This window comes from Amphiura filiformis, chromosome 1 (assembly GCF_039555335.1).
Source record: "Amphiura filiformis chromosome 1, Afil_fr2py, whole genome shotgun sequence".
NCBI lineage: Eukaryota > Metazoa > Echinodermata > Ophiuroidea > Amphilepidida > Amphiuridae > Amphiura > Amphiura filiformis.
In genome coordinates, this window is record NC_092628.1 from 97,532,511 (window position 1) to 97,555,433 (window position 22,923).

Consider the following 22,923-nt stretch of genomic DNA (forward strand, 5'->3'; position numbering starts at 1 on the left):
CACTTTCTTGCACTTTAATAGCACACATTTGTCACACAGTGCAGTGATTTTGCAAGCCCAGCTGGGTAGTGGGAGCACATTTGCAATTGTTCCCCTGACAAGTTTGTCCAGTAGTCCACTGATCATATTAAAACAAACAAAACCTAATCCATAAAACATACCAACAAAAATGAAAGTTGGTTTAAATCATAAATTGTCACTATCAGCTCCAATTATTTCCACATCAAATTATTTTACTAACAACAGATTGTACAAAATTGTACTTTTTGTAAGGATACTACAATTATCAGTAAATTAAGAAAACTGTGTTGAATAGAAGTTGAAAAAGAACATCATGATAATTGCATCATTTGCGATGGATGCGCTTTTACATGTCGCAAGGTGCTTATACACATGTCACTTGTATGACCCACCCTAGGACCCCCGGGGGATGTGCGTCATGGTTGGGTCATTTACCAACCAATTAGTGACACAGGGTACGGTCATTTACTCAATATAAAGGCCACAACATACCCCGAGGGGTGCGCCAGTGTCAGTCACTTTACCTAGGTGCGCCAATGGTTAGGCGATCAGTGTCAGTCAAAATACCTAAATGCCTAAAATGGTGAGTCAAATTTGCGCCATGAGGACAGTCATAATCCTTAACATGTGCGTCACAACTTTGACCAGGGGGCTCAGTCATTGTCGGCAAATGTCAGTCATTGTTTAGACGCACATGTGGGTCATGGTATAGTTAAATCCGACGCACCTATGTAAAGTGACTCACCACTCCCGGGGGTCATAGGGTGGGTCATACAAGTGACATGTGTATTATGATGCAGCTTGTGAAAGCACTCCCACCTGATGCCATGCAAGAAAACAAGACTCTTTAAAAAGTCTTTATATTATATGCGAATTTCTAATATATACACATAAGGTGGTTGGCAGATTATGGTAAATTGCCCTTATTAATATCATGCTCTAATTAAGTTACCACACAGATTCTAATATGAATGCTCCTATTCTAAATATTCATGAATTTTTCTTAACTGTTCAAATTACAATCTTTTTCTGCTTGTCATTTCACTAAGAGCAAATGGCATTTTCTCATCTTTATTTTTGCTTTCCATTCAAGTAATTTTGTTTGTAACTATTGGGAAATTAAAAATAAACGTACAAACAAACAAGCCAAAACACTTCAAATTATTGTAACATTTTGTGTGCTTTTTCATACATGTAGAGAGTCTTGCTGTCTCCATTTTGATCCAATTTCACCAGATCTGCAATTCAACGCTGCAAAAACATGTCTTGCTGTCTACTAACTAAATTGTAATTCCTTTTGATTCGTCAGCACAACAAATTCAAGTTTAATTTGCATGAATACATACCCACACTGTACAATTTGTAGTCAACCATACTGGTACGCAGGGTTGTATTTCCATTCCAAACATTAAAGGTTCTAGCGAATGAATTCTGTACTTGAAATATGTAATTTCCCGTATTCCAAAACAGGATGGTACTTATCATTAATGGTTTAGCCAATGTTTCCTCGTCATGGACTTATTATCATCACAAAGATGTTTTGCCATCAAAACAAACACACTATAAATTATCATAGAATGCTTGTTCATTATTAAAAATATCAATAAATTCAATGCAAATTGATTTTAATATTTTTTCTATTGAGAATAATTTGCATCACATCAGCAAAATAATTTCATGTATGAGCGAGTGGACACCATGTGGCGTTGATGGAAATACTGTCACTATCACATTGTTAAAATTTAATTTTGTCACATTTGTTATATCTCCTTGCTATTAAGTGGTTTATTGATTTGGGATGTAATTATTTTCAATAATGTACTCCTAAAAATAGTGATTTTTAAAAGCTTACGAAATTTAAGTTCAAAATCTCAGCCTTATTATATTTATTATTTTTCAGATAAAATTCACTGACTTAAAATGAAAAGCGATTGTAACAAGAATACAAACTGACCTCTAATGAATAACCTTTAAGAATAATTTGAACTAATTGGCAAAATTTACATAAATGAGAGTTTTAATTAAAATGATACAAGACCATCTGTGATGTTATTGACTACACGGACAATGATGATTATGCAGTAATCAGAAATAGCTCTTGTTAGACAGAACATACATTGTATAGATTTAATTGAAATTAAAGACAATCATTCAATTTAGATTCTTTCATTTGAACCTAGAAAAATAAGAAAACTGGATTTTAATTATAATATACTGATGGAAAGTAATCAAAGCTTCAATTCAACATAAATAGAATTCATCACATTTTTTCAAACATGGTATTTTGTTTTTCAAACTATCAATATCAGACAAATAGAGCAGATGCCATCAGTTAATTACAAAATTAAACTTTATCCTGATAACAGAACTTAGAATAGAATAAAATATTGAGCAAGAAAGAGGTTTCACCAATAACAGACTGTCTGGACTTGGTGCTAGTCAGGATCACTTCAGCTATTTAAATTGAATAGAATAATTTAATAATAAGAATAAAAGTTGCCAATTGAAAAATATAATCCTATTTCTGTACAAATTAGTCTAATTTCACTTCTTCCAAACAAGTTAAAAACTACATACCATCCAAGTGCTTGTTCATATATCGGCTTACAGTACACTGGACCATCTACATCCAAGTGCTAATAATTGTATAGGAGCTACATGTAGTAGGAGCAGGTAAAGTACCTCACCTCCACATGCCAACACAAAATGCAGTCTGAGGACACAAAGAACTTATGATGCAGTCAATAGAATGGCCAAGTTGACACAGAGCCAAAATTGACTACCAACCACATCTTTTCCCTCCAATGAAATAACCAATGAAACTCTTTCTGTCTATAATGGAGTTAACTATAAGGCCAGGAAGTTGTGAAAATATGTCTTTGTTCTCAATTTTATCAACATTTGATACTTTTGCTAATCCTAAAACACATTTAGACCCTGAATTAGAACCAAAACCAATCATAAGCTATCAGTGATTACCAGCTGGTTATCTTCTGTCTGTATATTGACATTATTAAATGATCAGAAGTAAATGATGAAAGCTCACAATACAAAAATTAACTACACCACACAATGGACCATAACTTAACTATATACACACGTACACGTGTTGTTCCCTTCTTTTAATTGTACTATTTACATTTATCTACAATTTAAGTAGAGTCATTATTATTTTCAATGCAAACAAAACCAAAAAATGTGCTTTTTTAGGATTATACAGGTTTAAGTATATAGGCCTAACACTATTGATCAATGACTACAGTGCATTGTTTTCTGAGCAGTGTGTACCGGGGTCTTCCTGGTTGAAGGTATACGGGATGTGCCACGGTTTTGGGGTACCTTTTCAGCGATTTTGGTATATCAATGGGTGGGTTTTCAGTGGAGACCAATGCGCCCAATTGGGCGCATTTTGGAAAAAGTGCACATAAAGCGCCCAATAATGGCACATTTGGGTGCTTTTTCTTGAAAATTGGTATACTGATGGGTAGCAAAAACAGCAAAAAGTAGGTATAGAGAAAGTCAGCATCCAAAAGTCTGCGTGGCACACCCCCCGGGTGTGTACTGTCTACAGTTAAAGTCACATAAATTGTGTATTTACCAGTGCAGTATCACATGGCAAAACACTATAACAGATATTTCCGACTATGTGCATTCCAACACAAACAATTTTTGTTTTTGCTCTTTTTTTCTTGGTTGCAATTTTTTTTTCAAATGAAATGGAAGTTTAAAGTTAATGATAGTATGCCCATCATACCATTGTAGGCATCCCTATATTTTGTAGCTGATGTTTATAGGCCAAAATAAGAACTTAAAAACCAGTAAAGCTGAGCTTGACTCCTTCAATTATATATCCTGGGAATTTCTTTGTTTGAGAGATATTCTGTTTTCCCTCCAGATGAGATCAGTTTAATTTGCCCTAAATCACATGTGGTATAAATTTTGACACCCAGTATACATATACATGTACCATATCCCTGCATGTACATTGTACAAAGCCTTTATGCCTGTGCATTTGTCCATGTGATTTACCATCAACCACAGATATGTGCTCCGTTGAGCAGGAAAAATGAAATGTAAAAATTAATCCTAATATCAATTATCAAGAAAAACAACTTTAGGTGCAGTCTGATGACTTCCCAATTGTTTTTGACTTAATTAATGACTGGACTGGACACCTTTGAAAATTCATTCAATTTCAATTTCTGAATCAGCTCCATGCAGTCTGATATGATCACCAGATCTAGTATAATAAAGAAAGGGAGCAAATCAATTTCAAGTTTTCAATGTTGTACGTCATTACAACTAAGGCTAAACACTAAAGTAAATTCAACCCATCGTGGAACAGTTTTCAAACAAATTCAGCCTACTGGGCAATCAAGCATATCACGCTATGCATGACTGGCAAATGATTGACCAGCAGCCTGGATTTGTTGGAAAAACGTCCCACGATGAGCTGAATCTATGATGCAAAATTTGCAAAGATTTTCGAATCGGGGTTTCAAATCCGAGGAGGACTCGAGAACCGGTTCTTCTAAAGGTTCTCACTGGATTACAACTAGGAGAACCAAAATTGGTTCGCGTAAGTTTCCAAGTCTCAAATTGTATGTTGTGTAAGATTTAGAAAGCGACATGCATTGTCTGTCAGAAAAACTGCAAAAAACTTAAGGCCAGGTACATGAGGGGAAGGTAATGACAGCCTCTTGATTTTACCCATTTTTTCTCAATATTTTGTGGAAATCGAAAGCCTGGTTTTGATGAGAACCAAAACTCATAAAAAGCCCTTTTTGAGAACCTAAACAGGTTCCCGCAATTGATTGCTAATTTGAACCCCTGTGAATGAAGTGCGGACTACAGTTCTCACCCCTCCCATTTTTTTGCCAACAAGGTCAAAATAAGTTGGAGATGCTTGAAACTTTCAAAACTTACATTTTTATACACACATTTTCAGTAATGTAAAATGTTAATCACACAATTCTTCCAAGAAACTCATTGTAAAAATGATAAATGGGGAAGAAAATTAATAGGTCAATAATTCTTCATGACAAATGTGTACTAGTACCCAAAAAACGAATGCGTGCTGCAGCTTTGAGGCACATTCTAAGCTGTGATATAGATCATATAATGATATAGTATATATATTCTCTACCAAATCTCCATTTCATCGGCACCTTTTGCCTTTTCACATCATCTGTTACAATTATCACCAAAACTATCTCATCCTCCCTCCAACCATGGACTGTAGCTATTCTCCAGTCCATGCTCCAACAAAATGATGTGTTCCCACCCACAACAAACCAACTCAACTTGGTTTTAATCATTTTGTATTCTGTTTTTTGTTCTGTAAAATATGTTCACTGATAATTACTTTCTTTGCCATAATTTCTTATACAGGTGTGGCCAATAGATTTTGTTTAATACTACTTTTTTTCTTTTTTAACACATCACTTTATGAAAACAGGTGTGTAAACAAATAAGCCTGTGATTCTTACTCTTGGTTGATCAGCAACAGTAGCATAGGGCAGAGGCAGATGGCTTTTACTGGGCTAACCAGCTCTTGGACCAATATTAAACGCAGTGTTTATCTTCTTCTACGTCCGTTTCCTACCGAAATGCAACTTGAGCAAAAATAGTGTAAAATTGTGCAGTCTACATACAATTTTTGCAAAAAAGACATTTTTGGAGCAGGTCAGCATCAAGACTTTTGTCTCTAAAAACAATTCACCCAGTTCATCCAGGGATTTTACCCCTAATTATAAACCATCCTGAAAACAGCTCTGTACTGATCAGCAACCCAGTAGTTTCCCTGCACATGGACAAATATTATATACACACTACATGGAGATCAAAATGATTGTCATTTTGTAACACTAACTGTGCAATTTACGTTGTTAAATCCTATGTTGTTTTAACATCCGGCAAGGTTCCCGACAAAGGATTCATGCACTTGTATAAATTCAAAAATTTTGTAATTTTCATCTTGTTTTGAAAGAACTTTTTGTGAACATTATTTACAATATTTTAATCACTGCAAAACAGTGCTGTTTATTTATACACAATAACCATTCAGTTGCCAAGTCTGGACTGTTAATCTTTTCCTCTGTATATAATCTTATGCAACAAATGATAAGGATTTCCTTACAAACAAAACAAATATTCAAGTGTTTTCCTTATAGTCATCAGCAATATCCAGCCCCTGGATGATACCTGGATGATATCTGCATGGAGGACATTTGTATACAACTATTTGATATCGTGAAGCGCCAATCAGGCGCTCGCAAAGAGGGCTTGTCAATGTCATGGTCCCATACGCACTGAACAAGTGCTAGATAAGACAAATTTTATATGGAAGGACAGGAAAAAACTTATCAATGCAGCGCTTAAATTGATTTTTCAAAGTAAAATGCTAATAACTATTTCAATGCAACCAAAGGTCCAAAGAACTGGAGCTGGAATAGATAAGCTTTTGGACCTACATTGATGCAATTCCACTGGCAAAGACTGGTCCTGAACTGAAGTTACATTCTTTAGGTGCTGCTGCCGCTTGGCCCTTACAAGAAATTGATTAAAAATAATATTAACATAACTTTGTAAAATGAAGCCTCTGCATTGTTTACTAAATAATGAAGCTGGGAGTTGAACTTGACCTGATTAGATCACAGTCCCCATTTAGTCTGCGATGAGGTAAAACAAAATAAGTTGCATGCATTTTACATGAAACATGAATTTCTGATATTCAATTTCTGATCAAAAATCAGGTGTTGTTTAATATTGATCATCACCTTAACCCTATAACAGTAATAGATACCACAAAATACCACGATGAAAACCACTGCGCATGCGTGAATCCCAGGGTCTGCGATGGCGCAATCACCCTAAGTGTTATATGCTCACAGAATTGCTGCCCGGGGCAGCGTAACCCATGTAGCTAACGGTCTGTGATCGTGTGCTTGGCATGCAGGGGGTCTAAGGTTCGAATCCCAGGGGTGCCAAGTGACTTCTTTCTTCATCTTCTCTCCCATTTCATTTCTTCTTTAATTTCCGATAGCAAAAAGCAGGCCCTTACCAAAGGTCGAGGCCTTATCTAAGCCTCGACTTAGCCTCAGAAAATAAGCCTCATGAATAGCCTCATATCCTTAGCCTCACCTTAGCCTCACCTTAGCCTGAAAATTAGCCTAATTATGCAAATTAGATAAGCCTCAAATAATTAGCCTCAAATAATTAGCCTCAAATCATTAGCCTCGCATTATTAGCCTCGTAATATTAGCCTCGTAAATAACTAGCCTCGTCTTAGCCTTACCTTAGCCTCACCTTAGCCTGAAAATTAGCCTAATTATGCAAATTAGATAAGCCTCGCAATATTTAGAGGCTAAGCTAAGACAAGGCTAATAATTTGAGGCTATTTTACGAGGCTAAACATTACATGCATGCAGGGACGGTTGGGCTATTTATTGATCCAGCTAGGTGATAAGTGTTACTGATATTTTTGGGGTGTTATGAAGTGGGGGTAGGGTTATTTGGTGAGTTGCATTTGGAGAGTTCCAATATGGTGAGTTGTCAATTGGAAAATCCAACTATGGTGAGTTGTCATTTGGTAAGAGTTCCAATATGGTGCAAGTTGTCACCTTGAGCATACTAGTATTGTAAAGTTTTATTTTTAAAGTTGGGATATGGTGTGCTGTCAATGTTACGGGACAGTTGTATTTTGAAGTGGGGAGGTGGTAATTTGTAGAGTTGTCACCTTTAGCGTATTGGAAGAGTTTATCTTTATGACACGTACACCATATCCCAATGTCACCAAACAACTCTTTTAATATGCTGAAGGTGACAACTCACCATAAGAACTCTCAAAATGACCATCCCCCACTTAAAAGTACAAACATCCCCATATACCACATGTCCACATCTCAACTTTTACCAAATAGAACTCCCGCATATAACTCTTTCAAATCGGGTGTAGGTGAAAACTCACCACACTTGAACTCTCCAGATGACCCTCCCCCACTTCAAAGTAGAAACATCTCCAATACATAATTGTATATATTGCATGCACACCACTTCATCCCAACTTAACATAACACTTCCAATATGACAACCTATCATATTTCATTATTTGAACTTTCCCAACAACATTAACTCACCATATTTGAACTCTCTAAATAACCCACCCCCAATTTAAAGTACAAACATCCCCAAACATCAATTAACATAACACCCTAACAACATCAGTGCAGTAACACGCTTTCACCAGGGTCAGCCAGCATCAAACTGCAGTATACATGTCTGCAGACTACAATACATGCATGTCTGCTGAATTCGACAACCTCAAAAAGGCCATATTTCCTGATGAAAAAGAAGCAATAAAATACATACTTTGAAACTTACTTAAAAGCTGATTTTTCTTCCAGAGATATGGTTGCCATGCTCCCCATGAACTAGGCACCAGTAAAAAAGCCTAAAATACCCTTTAAACTGTTAATTTTTCAAAATTATTGGCAATTCTGAGCAGCATACAGTAGTCTGCTCCCTGACAGTTGGTGACCTCTGACCTATCATGCGACCATATTTTTGAGGCCAATAAAAGCCTCAAAAAAGTTGAGGTTAATTTTAGCCTCAAAATTAAAGCAGGCCAAGACGAGGTTAATTTTTAGCCTCAAAAACATTTCAGGCTAAGACGAGGTTAATTTCTTAGCCTTGTCACCGATAAGGTTAATTTCTTAGCCTCGATGGCTAAGTTGAGGTTAATTTTTAGCCTCAAAAGATATCGAGGCCAAGTTGAGGCTAAGGTAAGGCTTATTTAGCCTCGACTTATGGTAAGGGGGGTTGGGTGTTAGGGTTAACGCATTATGCAATTGTGTACATAAGGTTACCAAGGCAGTTAAGCGAATGCCCTGGTGCCGTGTGTCATTACCGCTCATGCACTAATTAACCACGTACACGATAAGAGGAATCGGGAAGCACTGTAAAAAAAAAAAATTAGCAAGTGGTGGCAAGAAAGTTTCGCACCACGTACGTCGAAGTTCACTTTTCAAAGGGCGAACTGTTGTTACGAAAAACGGCTGGTTAAAAAAGTCTACAAAATGACCTCAAAAGGTCAAGTCTTCTGTTTAAAAACAAAATGTCGAAATTGCAACAAGAACTGTCAGTGATTGTCACCCTTGCGAGTGAAAATACAGCTTATTTAGCCAGTGTCAACATGGTGTCATTGCACATAATATTTTCTTAACATATTGGGCTAACTCCACCGTATTTCATCAAATAGTCGCCCCCCTCAAATAAACCCTCACCACCACTTTTTTCAACCAAGATGTTTCAAAAGTCCGATATTTCCATGCTATCTTGTGTAGTAAGCTTACCAAGTTGCTCACATGGTCGGTAATAGCAGCAATAAATGGCGAAAATCTGCATCAGAAACCCAGAAGTGAACCAAAAGTCAGTGTCAAAAGTTCATGGTTCGTCATTTTAGCGTGACCTTTAAGCTTACCTAATGATTTTAACGGGAATTGTCGTGCTAAAAATGACCTCTAATAAACGCCCCCCCCTTAAGAAAATGACGAAATACGGTATGGTTTTTTACAATATAACAGTAATGGAAAGAAAACTGAAATAATTGTTCTTCATTTTTCGGCACAAAAAATGACGTCACAGACATAAACAACGATCTCCTAATTAGCATATGGTCGCCATTCCTCCAGCTAGCTCGTCCTGTGATTGGTCCTTTAGTTATCTAGTTTTTATTCTATATCGCTGAAGTGTACTTGTTGTAGAGCTGGACGATAACTGCGTATGGTACATTGTGTTACAGTGTACATGTATTGTAACTTATCAAATACTTTTTGGTAGGGTACCTAGACTTGGCTATGAGCCATTGTGGTGTCAATACAAATTGGGCAGACTGACTGAATCAAGGGCAAGTTCGCTATCATCAGTTAATCCCCTAAATCAACAATAACAAACAAACTTGGCCGGTCATATGGAAAATCATATCAATTGCCAACTTTTTAACGAATTTAACAAGATAAGTTTTTATGAGATTATATGAAATCATCTTTGAACTTGCACTTGTGCTATTTTTATATGGAAATTTCCCCCATACGAGGAAACCTGTTTTGGCAAACATTGTTTATTGTTGATTTCAAAAGCATAGACTAAAATAAGTAGGCTCTACATGTACATGTATGCAGATACACATGAGTGCACAATATTTGTATATGCACCCATAGAGGGCAATGGCATATGTTTATAAACACATGTATAGAAGGTTGAGAGCCAGAAAGCCTCAACTCATAATCACCTGCTCCCACAAAATGAGCATAAATTTGCAAGGGCACTAGAAGATACAGTCCATAAATCAAGACAAAATTCAATAGTAAATAAAAGACATTGTGGAGGAAATATTGATTTTTGATGACCAAAGCAAAGTGAGTTACGGTGCTGAACCCTCGACATTTAGAGCCTACATGAGATAGATGGCAAGATTCAAACCATAATTATTTAAAACTGAAGAGCGCAAAAGACTTAGCACCTACATGTACTGCACAATGTACATCAGCCTTCATTGATTCATATAACAATATACCAGGTGGAGTGGGAGCTTTGACACAAAAAAATCAACAAAACATTTTGTGTTCTCACCTTGCATCTGCTCAAAAGTTTTGAACCCCCCTTTGTTTCCACCTTTTTCTCTATTTAAAACTTCCCCTCATGGTTCAAGTAAAATATTCAGATTCCCGCTTAAAACTCCCACTCCCTTCTGGCATAAATATTAAATTTGTTGCATGTATTGAAGTTCACATGATCCATAATTTAAGAAAGGAAAAGAAGAAGAGTCTGAGCCCAACAACATTATTTTTTTATGTGCATGTAGGCCCCTATACTACTCCCATGTTTTGTAATTTTCTGACATTAAAGTTCAAGCCTGTCTATATCAAGTACTGGCACTTAACCTTTTCCCCATTCATGTTCATAGCGTTCCTTCACTCCCCAGTCTTGTCTAGATTCATTCAGCATGTTGAGATGATGATTTAGTCAAATTTATGTGGTATTTCCTTCTCATGCATGTTTGATTGCTGGAACCGATATATATTAATGAGAAGCAGTCAACACACCTGCACACCTCACTGACAGGCAAAAATTGGTTAATTTGAAATTACAAAAATATTTTTGAACTTTTGAATTCAATAATTTTGAGTTTGAATTTTTTTAAAGCTTAACTTCCACCTGTATCAATTTGCCATAGAATAGATTTGAAAAAATGCAATCCAACAAAATGTATATATGTGCAGGACTAGGTATAATAAACTCGTGAGCAAAACATAGTAATTAATGCTTTTATTTCATCATACATTTCCACTTTTGATTAAATGGCATTGACCCCACTGCCAATCTGTGAGCTTTCAAGCCAGTTTTCCCCCCATTGTAGCCCCATAAAATTTTAAATATACGTAACTTGTAACTTTTGTTGGTTATGTAAAAGGCTGCTGTGAATCCATATTCTCCTGACCTGAGCTGATTGCTTTAATATCTTTTAACCAGGGTAGCAATAAATACAAAGATCATTCAAAGGCCTTTGTACCGTGTGTACTGTGCAGCAGCCGTACTAGCAGTCAAGTCATGATGGTGCAACACAGACGAAAATTACACTATATAAAAATGTTTCATTTTATGAATACCGTATTGGTCCGAGTATAGTCTCACACGTTTTTTATGTGAAAATTTTTCACAATTGGGGGTGGGATTATACTCAATTTCAAAAAAAAAAAAAAAGTTTATTTTCTTCCGGTGTTGGAGTGTCCCTGGACCTAGACCTAGATGCTAGGATCATTCATGGTTGACCTAAAAAAAAAAAAAAAAAAAAAAAATTCAAGATATTTTATTTTTTTAATATGAAAATTGATACTTTTTTCATGTCATATTTATTAATGATTTCAAAATGCATTCAAATTCAATGCATTTTGAAATCATCCAAACCGAAAAAAATTTTTTTTACAATTTCTGAAATTTTTCGAAAAATGGGGGGTGGGATTATACTCGAACGTGGGACTATACTCGGACGAATACGGTACATGGATTTCTTACATTTTCAAAAATATTTCAATTTTATTTTAAAAAGCAAAAACTGCACAATGTTTCTCTAAATGAGCAACACAGAATTTTGGTCTCACGTATGGGATGGAATGGGACAATCATGTTGACTATTATAGGAGCCTACTGTACATAAACAAAAATTTCCTTGTTCTGATTTTTGTAGCATAACATATTATGCCCTATCCAATGTCTCATCTTCTGGAGATAATTTTATTTTACTAAAAAAAAACTTACTTGATGTCCTGGATAGACTGGTTTATACAACTCTTGACATCAAACAGAAATTTTCCAATATTTGTTTATCCCTTTATTAAATGTAAATACTAGTAATGTGTTGTACTTGTTCTGTCATCATCATCATAGCATAGTATTGTGGTTTATAGAATACTTTGATTATAGCGTGTCCATGTTTATTTGTTCATGCAAAATGACAATGATATCTGTATTTGAAAAGATCCTTTTTGTCATGGCTAATGGCTCTGAAATCCTGTGGGAAAAAACCATTATTAGTAGGGATTTTTATGGTCCATAGTACATCTGTATGTTGTATTTTAAAATAACATTTCTTTATTGAATTTATCCGATGATCATGATGTTCCTAGGATTTTTTGCTGATCACATCTTGTGACATTTTCACTTAGATTTTATGATTCTGGTGAATGCTGATTTGAAGAAAGTAGCTTTACTTTGGAAATCCAAATTTGAGTAAATAAGCAAAAATAAACAAATTAGCACATTTTCCAAAATGTATAGGGGGCCTACTGATTTAGTGCTTTGTTTTGTTTTTGTTTTCTGGTCTTACTTTAATATATAGATGCAGACCCATACTGCCCTCCCATGACAAAAGGAAGTATGGGACAAATTGATGTTATTGAGATATGGCGCAAAAACCATATTTTCCTTGATTTATTAAATATTTTAAGTAATATTCATACTATATGGGGTTCTGGTATGTTAAATTAGTGTACCTTATCAACTAGCATCAATTTCCTTAAAACAATGAATAATTATTTACATAAAATCATCACAATTTTCCAATTTTATGTCCCATGCTTCCTTTTGTGGTTGTTTTTCGCCAAATGCCCTATATTTTGTGTGTACAAATCTGAGGAAGCAAGTATTATTTTTTCGATTTACCTACTTTATGAAGATATAACTTAGCCAAACTTTTATTTAACAAAAAGAGAGGGGTATAAACAGTTAATTTAAGCCAAAAAAGGCATTTTGAAAAAATTGTCCCATACTTCCTTTTGTCATGGGAGGGCAGCATAGTCAGGAGAGTATGGTGGGAGTGATGCACCCCACATAAATCAGCTAAAGGTCTGCTGTATCTGTAAAAAATAGTAAAATTGGGCCAAAAATGCAAGAAATCATGAACTTTCTGTCAAATTTGTTAAAAACTGGATCCAAAAATCAAATGCAGAGGGGATAAAGGTCTACTTAGACTACTTTTGGCCAGAATGAAGATTTCTCTACACCCCCACCAAAAATTCTGGCTACAGGCCTGATCGATGATTCTTCTTATTCTTAAAAAGAGTCCAAAGAGTAAAGCACTATGATATGAGTAGTAGGAATGAGCATTCTCGTCTCTCCACATGCTTCCCTTGTGGCATACAGGCACCATCAGGGGTAGAATTTCTGCCCGATAAATCTATGAATCAATGCTCACAAAGATTCTCGAAAAAATTAGTGCATGAATCCAAAGATAGTATCTTTGATGAATCAAAGCTGATTCTCATTATTTCAATGATAATTTGTGAGACTCCTCCTTGCAAAAAAAGCATTTGCAAGAAGCCAGATTGATTCTCCTGTGCAATGCATCCAGAGCCTTGAGCACCTCTGAATTCCCAGCTCTTATACTTCATACTGACAAGCTTGCTACCTAGGCAGTTTTCAAACAAATAAAAAAGTCATCTAAAGATTTGGTTGCACTTCAAATGATAAAGCTGATATTTTCCAAGTTCATTACCTAGCTGGGGGTTTACACCCCCAGCTAGGTACTGTAATGCTCTCCGATTCTTCTTTCTTCTTCTTCTTCTGGCAACAAACTTCAAAATGCTTCTCCTCCTACATGTTACACCCTACAATTACGTAACTTGCACATATGACAGCGTTCAAGATTTGACTTACGTTTGGCGGACACGCATGTGAAAAAAAAGTATTTAGGGGTGAAAAGAACCAAAATTCTTGAATGTTTATATGTTTCCAAGGGTAAAATGTCATCTAGTTTCAGATTTTGGCACTTAAAACTCCCTATCTTTTATAGATTTTGAGAAAAAATCATTTTTTGGTCCGATTTTGGCCGAAAATGGCCATTTTGGGGTGACAAAAATTTTGACTTGCAGATTTCCTGTGAGTATATGAACATGAAAACTATCAAATAGTGCCTAATTTTCTATTCTAATTGTGTAACAAGGGTACAATTGTGATATTAAAAGCATTGAATGGGATCCATATATTTCTTTATTTTTGTAGCAGGGGTAGAAACTTGAGGGTTCGGGTGACAATTGATTTAGAAAAATATACAATATTCGCATCATTTTCAATTTGAAAACGCCATATCTCCACAATGGTATGAGCTATAGGGATGCTTTAAGTGTTTATTTGCTCAATATTTCATTAGCTAAATGGTGCTATAACAAACAAGTAAGCTTGATCTACAGAAAATAATATAACTTGCAAAATGCTACCCCCACCCCTAAGGATTTTGAGGGCATGAAAAAAGTCACAGATTTTGCAAAAAAAATAAGTCCTTCAAAATTGGGAGGTTTGAGGCTAAACAAAAGACATGTTGCCCTTACCAATGCCTCCCTCTAGAGCAACATGTTTTTTGTTTAGCCCTGAGTATCCCCATTTTGAAGGACTTATTTTTTTTGCTCCAAATTTTGCTCCAATTTGGGGACTTCGGGCAGAAATATGCCTGTACAGTGCTATTGGCAAAATTTTCAAGTTGATAATTATGCATTTTTTATGTCAGATTCAGTTTCCACACAAAATTTCACCCTAGAAAATGTTCCTTTAAGTAGGATATCTTTCACTTTAAGTTTCCACCATTCTGTCCGCCAAACGCAAGTCAAAGCTTGAACGCTGTCATATGTATCGCCTATATCCAGTGCCCATATGGTGCAAATAGAATTGGGATCAAAGGTCATTAAAGGGGCATTTTCGGTATATAACCAAATATCTTCAAAATGCTTCTTCTGCCACATATTACATAGCACAATGACGTCACTTACACATGTGCATCGGCTATACCCAGTGCCCATACCTTGCACACAGAATTGGGGTCAAAGGTCATTAAGGGGTAAAATCTTACAATTGCATTATCTGGACATCTGTAAGGAGTATGGGGCTCAAACTCGATACAATAAATCTCATGACCAGGGGAACATTTTGTGGGGGTCAGGTCAAAGGTCATGCAGAGGTCAAATTTTAGAAACGCATTTCCTGGACATCTGTAAGGGGTACGGGGCTCAAACTTGGTGACAACAAACTTAATGATCAGGGGAACGTGTTGGAACACTTTGCAGGGGTCAGGTCAAAGGTTACCCGGGGTCAAATCTTTATAACTTCATTTTCTGGATATCTGCAAGGGGTATGGGGCTCAAACTCAGTGACAACAAATCTCATGACCAGGGAACATTTTGCAGGGGTCAGGTCAAAGGTCATGTAGAGGTCAAATTTTCTAAATGCATTTTCTGGACATCTGTTAGGGGTACGGGGCTCAAACTCCACAACAACAAACTTACTGACCTGGGGAACATTTTGGAACACTGTGCAAGGGTGTCAAAGGTCATCTGGGGCCAAAGGGTAGAATTTCATTTTCTGGATATCTGTAAGAGGTACGGGCTTAAACATGGTGACAACAAACCTCAAGACCAGGGGAACATTATGGAACATCATGCATAGGTCAGGTCAAAGGTCATCTGGGGTCAAATCTTAGAATTGAATTTTTTGGACATCTGTTAGGAGTACAGGACTCAAACTCGGTGAAAACAAACCCCATGACCAGGGGAGCATTTTTGGAACATTTTGTAGGGGTCAGATACCTCCACAACACCAACATGTCCCAGCTAGGTTTGTGGTCTATGACCACCATTTGCCACTAGTTGAACTTGTACACTGACAATGGAAATCATTACCTCTCAGCAATGTAATTACAAAGTTTAGGATTTGAATTCTGAAAGCAAGTTCAGGCATTTAATTGAATTAAACATACAAACATTCTAGCTTAAAAAAAGTTTTAAGGAAAATGCATTAACTGGCAAATTACAAGAAAAATTTGCCATGTCAAGCTATACACAACAGGTATTGTGTGGTGATATTTCAGAAATGGCTTGTTAGAACAAAGCCTGGCTGGTGGGATGAAATTTTGTTTTGGAAGGTTTGATAGTCTGAACTTGAAAGGATCATTGTTGTATAGTTATCAATTCAAATTCAAGCAAAAGTTTAAAACCAAACCTCTAGACAAACAAATCAACTGTATTGGGACAGAAGCAATGCCGAAAAAAAATACAAAATGTGTGGAAGGATGAGACACTGTTCACACAAACATGAAAATAATAGCATTTATGTAATGTCGTCATGGGGATGCATTTTGCACATGAAATCTCAGGATATTGCCCCCTATCAACTTGCGAAGAATTAATACTTGACAACAATTCTGCACTGCACATGACAACCCGAATGCAAAGGTTGGAAATGTTAATCAGGATGTATGATTGCAGCAGTTTTGAAGCAGTGTTCACCAAATTGCAAATGACCAACTAAACCCAGGCCTGGTTCACCCTGTATACTAATGCTATAGTATTACTGGTGGTATCCAAATGGTCGCATGTCACAAATAGGTCACCCAAAAATGGAGCAGCCGTAACATGAAAACGCTTTCTTCACACTTCAAGTTAGGTTTATTCTAAAAGTATAATACCGATTGTAGAAAGTTTGGTGTCATTTTGTAGATAATTATGTTCTTTTTCAAATACAAAAAACCCCAAGTCAATTGGACAAGTACTTTGAGATTTATACCTCAATATGTAAGATGTGTCAATGGAGCAGCCGGTTCGGGAGAGCCGGTTCGGAGAGCCCCATAGGGTTATACACAAAATTGTGAAAATATGGCAAACTTCAAACCTTTGTATCTTGAAAAGTACAAATAGCATGGACCTCAAATTGCACATATATCATCCTGGATTGTAGATCTACCTCATAGTACATCAACTGTAACAAAAGATGTAACCAATTAATTGCCTAATTAAATGCTAATTAAGACAGTTTTCCCTATATGTTACTGTACAAAGTGTGCATACTATGCTCCGACATTTCTAAATGGACTATCTCTTGCCTGAGTCACCCTGCTTATTCAAAAGAACACATATTTTTAAGGAAATTTTATGAGGAATTCAATTATGCTATTAGTTTTAGTGCCAGAAATGGAGGAAAAATTTTTGATTGAAAAGTGTCATAAAAATTGTGAAATTATTTTACAATTTTTGACCACCCTGTATGTTTAACGCAAGGGATACTAAACTCTTTCTTCCTAATTTGTTTGAAGGACCCATGCAATGTCTTTCTGAATCCATATTTATTTTGATCTACATAGCTTTCAGAAAAGGAAAAATATGGGGTTCACCATGACAAGAAAGATGCTAATTTTGTTGTTGTTCCACCCTGTATATTTCTCACCCACCCTGTATTATGATGTTATGCTTTGTTGATTTGGCATCCTTGTAATATGAGCTTTCCAGAAATATATACTTATAATGGTCTAAAATGTATTCATTAAAAGTTGTGTTGAATTGAATCAAAATTGGTGATATTTTTCTCATTTTACATTATGTTACACAAAAGATGACCAATTCATGACATGCGACCAAATAGCTATTTATACTAGAAAACAAATTAGTCCGTACTGGCACTAGTTTACCAAATAAAAACAACCTACAAAATCAAAACAAAACCATTGATGCATACTGTTTGTGTTTGTTGCACCTTGTACAGGGTCAACCATAAATTTGGTTCTCAGACCCCAATTTGACCCAGCTATAAAAATGCATAGAGCTACCAAATGAAATGTACATACAACATCAACTTAAATTTTGTGAGACTTGTCACAGTTTGCTGATATTAACCAATGTGTAAATACTGCAATCATAATAACACATGACTCATGTCATTTACATTATGATAAGTTGCACCATGTATGTGTGCACTCACAGTTTGTTTTGATCAGGTTTGGAGGATCTGTAAGCTGGAAATGACTGGTTCCGTTGTTATTCTATGGAACCTGGGAATTAAGGAAATATATCTCAGGCTGGTTAAAATAGTTCACTTTGTGCCAAAAACCTTATCTATGTATGTAATGATAACATGCACCTGATTTCAGTGCAGGAGAACCGAGAAAAACCCCGGGGAAAAACCTTTGGTATTATGTATCTACTTTGTAATTTGACATTGCTACCGGTACCACAAAATGCTGTAAGGCTTTTCAAATGTACAATGTTGGCAATCTGTAGAAATATTCACAAACTTTCCTTAAATGCAGGCCTTAAGGTAGAAACATCGGCTACGGTGTCATGCAAAGATTTGGTTTAAACTGATACAGGATGTGTAGTTGGGTGAGAGAAACTTGCCTGCCAAATTTTAATTTTTGCCAACAAAGGGTTTTTTTGAGTTATGCCATTTTTAGTCATTTAGGAAACCCCATTGACTTTGTACATAAAGTGGTTTTGACACTAAGCCTTGTTCACTAAAATTGGTAAAAGTTTGAAAATGGATACTATGTTTAAATATTATTTTTTCTCCTTTCTATCCCATTTATAGAACTGGTTTTTTGGATCTCTTTATTACCAAAATGTTACCAAATAATATTAGTGACTTCTTTCCTATATATTGGCCAGTAATAAAGGGGATATTTTAAGGTAATGTTAGTACTTGCTCAAATTTTCTTGATTTTATCTAGAAACACTGAATGACCCAATTTCATAATTATTGTCTGAGCTAACCATAGGGCCAATTTAAACAAACAAGGTGTCATATGAAAGGTTATTATATTTAGAAACTTTTCTCGCCAGCTTTTTTTAATAAAGTGTTTCTATTTTAAGTTATGGGTGTTTCTAGATTTCCCTAATTTAAAAATAGAAAAATGATTTTTGTCAAAAAATAAACACTTTATAAAAAAAATCTGGCGAGAGAATTTAGATATTAGGCTTATTAACCACCCCACAAACTATGGAAACCATATCACATTCCCTCTAGGCTAGCAATAATTATTTGTAGAAAAAATTGGGGAATTTTCAGAAAATAGAGAAAAACATAAGAAATGTTTAAATTTTTATGAAACACTAAAAATAAATGGAGTAAAGACTTATCTTAAATTGGTTATATATTTGAAATGGATACATAATTCTGATTTGATATAGTGGCTATTTTCCTGCATGGGCCTATTATCCGATGCTCCTACCTTAAAGATCCAAAAAATGTCTGCTCTTTTTCATATCTTGTGTACATTTGATACTTTCATGTACAATTTACTTCTTTGCAGTCAGTTGCATTGCTTACAGGAAGGTAATAATTAACCAGGAAGTATACACTGTATTTGAGAAGGTAAGGCAGAGCAAAATGGTAAATATTGGAAGTTAGTCAAGTTACTGTGTTTACCAACTAGATTAAGCTCCAGATGGCATTACACCATTTAACAAATAGCAAATGAGATTTCCTACTCCATCCATGCAGTACAAAATTCCAACCATCCAAGTTTCTAGGGTCTGTGCTTAAATCGCAGGTAAATCCTTTGTTTCACTATTCACAACATGCACTCACCTTTCACCAGTGACCACTGAATACCATTTCTAAAAGATTGAGTGCTTGTAAAATAAAAATCAGTATAAACCTTGCAGAAGTCCATGGTTTCTTTTTCTCTCAAAATATTGATGATGATGGTTGGTGTCAATGACCTTATTATAGCCAAATGCATATTTTATATTGTACATATAGTTGCCATAGGGGAAGTATATGATAATTCACAATGCTGAATGCTATTCCAACATCAACAGTCAACACTTTCCCCAGCCATTTAAGAGGTAGGTATATAGGCCTAACAATAACAGTTTTAATTTGTATACAATGTATATTCTTATTGGGCATGTATAAAATCATCCTTATGATCATGGTGTCAGTCTGTGGTATTTTGAATTTGTGTTAACTTGGACTATTATTCTGTGAAAAGTATGATCAGCAGGCTGGTAGCCACTAGCCATGCTAGCCAGTCAAAACAGCACTGTACATAAAGGTCGCATTTACTCACATAGACCATAAGCAGTAGAGAGAAGTGCAGAGAGGAAGTGCAGGGACCAAAACATCCCAAAAGGACTGGAAACTGAGTGGTCAGTGTAAAGACTGCCACCAAACAGTCAAAGTCCCCTGTATGCTGTGAATTCTTGCATATTCATGCGGGCTGTTCGATCATGCATGTTTATAAACTCAAATACATTCTAGTTTAGGTGATTAAAAAAAAACTATGGGCATGTGGGCAGTTCAAGTACCGTTGGTCGGTTGGACATTGTTTGGTTTTAGTTGCAAATGACCCAAAAAAATACATTGTAATCTGTAAAAAATGGCACATTTATTGCACTTGCTTCTTTCAGTTGAAATCAATCTACTTTTGCCCCAAAAAAAATGCAAAAGGTCAGTTAGTTAGGTCCTTTTTGGGGCTGTGCAATAATTATGTGTATCCCCGGGGTGGTGAATTCTCAAAATGGTCTGCCAAAAATTACTTGCCCCCCCCTTTGGCCGTGCCAAAAAATCTTTGCCCACCCCTTTTGATGTGCCAAAAATCTTTGCCCCCCTTTTGGCGTGCCAACAAATCTTTGCCCCCCCTTACACATGCAGGATTTTGGGGAACTTGCAAAAAATTGCTTGTAGTACTAGTCTAGAACATTATAGGCCTCTAATGATGTGGACATGTGGTGTGTACACCACAATTGGGGAGGCCGGATAAGGTTATCACTATTTTCACTGGGATTATGAGAAAAATATGAGCTTTCTTCTGAGGCTAAAATCTCCATTTTGATAGGAAAAGGTGGGGGGATGAGGCTGTCGATCAAGTACGACCCGTGGTAAGTTGTATAAATTATAAAGCATTGCCAGTTTATATAGGCATATAGGCCTACCTCTGGCATATACCTAAATTAAAATAAAATTATTATATCTATACCGCCTGGTCCTGTCCAGTATTACCTTAGAAGTAGAAGTAGAAACAATCTTTGTTTAGGCCTACAACCAGCACCATAACCATTGATAACTGGTTTGACCCTCTGTCTGCTGCTGGAGCTGCAAACTCAAATTACATGTGCTGGATTGAAGGTCAACTGACCTTTAAAAATGAGGTACAATGCTGTGAATGCTTATTTCTTCATCCATTATTTTAAAGCTGAATGTTGACTAGAAATACGCATAACTTATGCTAGCAAGCTGTATTAAAATGAATATACACTTCTCCAAAAACAAAATATTTCTCTTAGATACCTTATGTAGCATTTGGGTAGACTTTACCCTGTAACAGTCCAGTTTTGTTATTGATTACCCGCCATTTGTCCCATAATAAACACGAACGGTACATGCACCATGCACACAACACAGTGCAAAAATGAACAATGAAAATATCAATATCGTCATACGACATCGCTAACATACGGTCACAATTTACTCACCAGCACCAACATTCGACCAAAGATTGTTCCACGATTGCATCCAAAGGAAGGCAGATATATCTTCTTTCATGAGATGGACACAGAAGGATCTTCGGAGCATGAAAATTGTAGTTTTCAGATGTAGAATTTTGCAAATCTATCGAGACTAATGTACGTGCAAAATGGTGGTGTCTGTCTATTTTGGTTTCAGCTGATGGTCGATACCATGCTAATTTGCCATGCTTTCAAAGGGTGTGCAACAAATAAACCATACAAATATTTCGCGTTTTAGGAGTCAAATCAATGAATAATGTAACATTATTTTAAAAATCAGCCCATATATAGAGATCTTTGCTTCTGTTGGTACTGCAAAGTATTGGTTAACATAGTTTAGCATCAAAATAATCGTATCAAAACATTGCCTCACTTGTAGTCTGTTTACCTAATAATAGTGGATCGGTCCCATGTATGGGCTATACAATGTTTACATTATGGCCATTTGTTTGGGTTTGCATGCAAATTTCGCAGTTATATGCTAACCAATCGGGGTTTGGGTTGATGACATCACATGGAGCTCGCGATACTTTTGTGTTTTGGGAATAAAGGGCATTTCCCAAATGGGTTATCACGGTTTCACCCAACTTGAACCCTGGCGGCACGTACACACGAAATATGGATGGATTTCCAGTGATTCACGTTCTATTTTCACAACAAATCCCACGGAACCGCGGAAGGTGGCTAAAATCCTTGTTTTTGTCTTTGAAGGAAAAAAAACCGGAAGGGGGGGGGTTGGTGTTCATAAACACTTTGTTGGTAGGGGTTAGGAGAGAATGGAGGAGGGTCTGGGGAGGATTTAAAAATTAGACCCCATTTGGAATTACCTATTCTTTGATCAACCGAACTTTTTGACTTTCATCGCTTGGAGGGGCGCAGAATCGATGCTGAATTGGTCAATTTGGCGCCCCCTAAGGGTGGCGCCAGGGCATGTTGCCCCCTCTGCCCCCCCCCGTATAGTTACGCCACTGTGTAGGCTATCCCAATGACTCACTTCTCAAAACATCAGGCAAACATATAGGTTGGAATTCCGAAAGGGGGTTTAAACCTAGGTTTAGGCTTAAGCCGGGACTAGTTA

The 22,923-nt window shown here is 36.3% G+C and overlaps 1 protein-coding gene across 2 annotated transcripts in view; it reads right to left on the reverse strand.

Annotated features, from left to right (window-relative positions):
- Positions 1-21,983, reverse strand: part of LOC140159184 (protein yippee-like 2) — a 95,762-nt gene extending 73,779 nt beyond the window's left edge. Inside the window, exon 1 of one of the 2 annotated variants that reach the window (XM_072182570.1) lies at positions 21,813-21,983. The gene's annotated coding sequence lies outside the window, so the exon portion shown is untranslated. Of the gene's footprint in view, positions 1-2,598; positions 2,715-21,812 lie in introns of those variants that run through there. The other variant, XM_072182578.1, reaches the window with a different exon arrangement.
- Between the last annotated feature and the right edge of the window lie 940 nt (positions 21,984-22,923).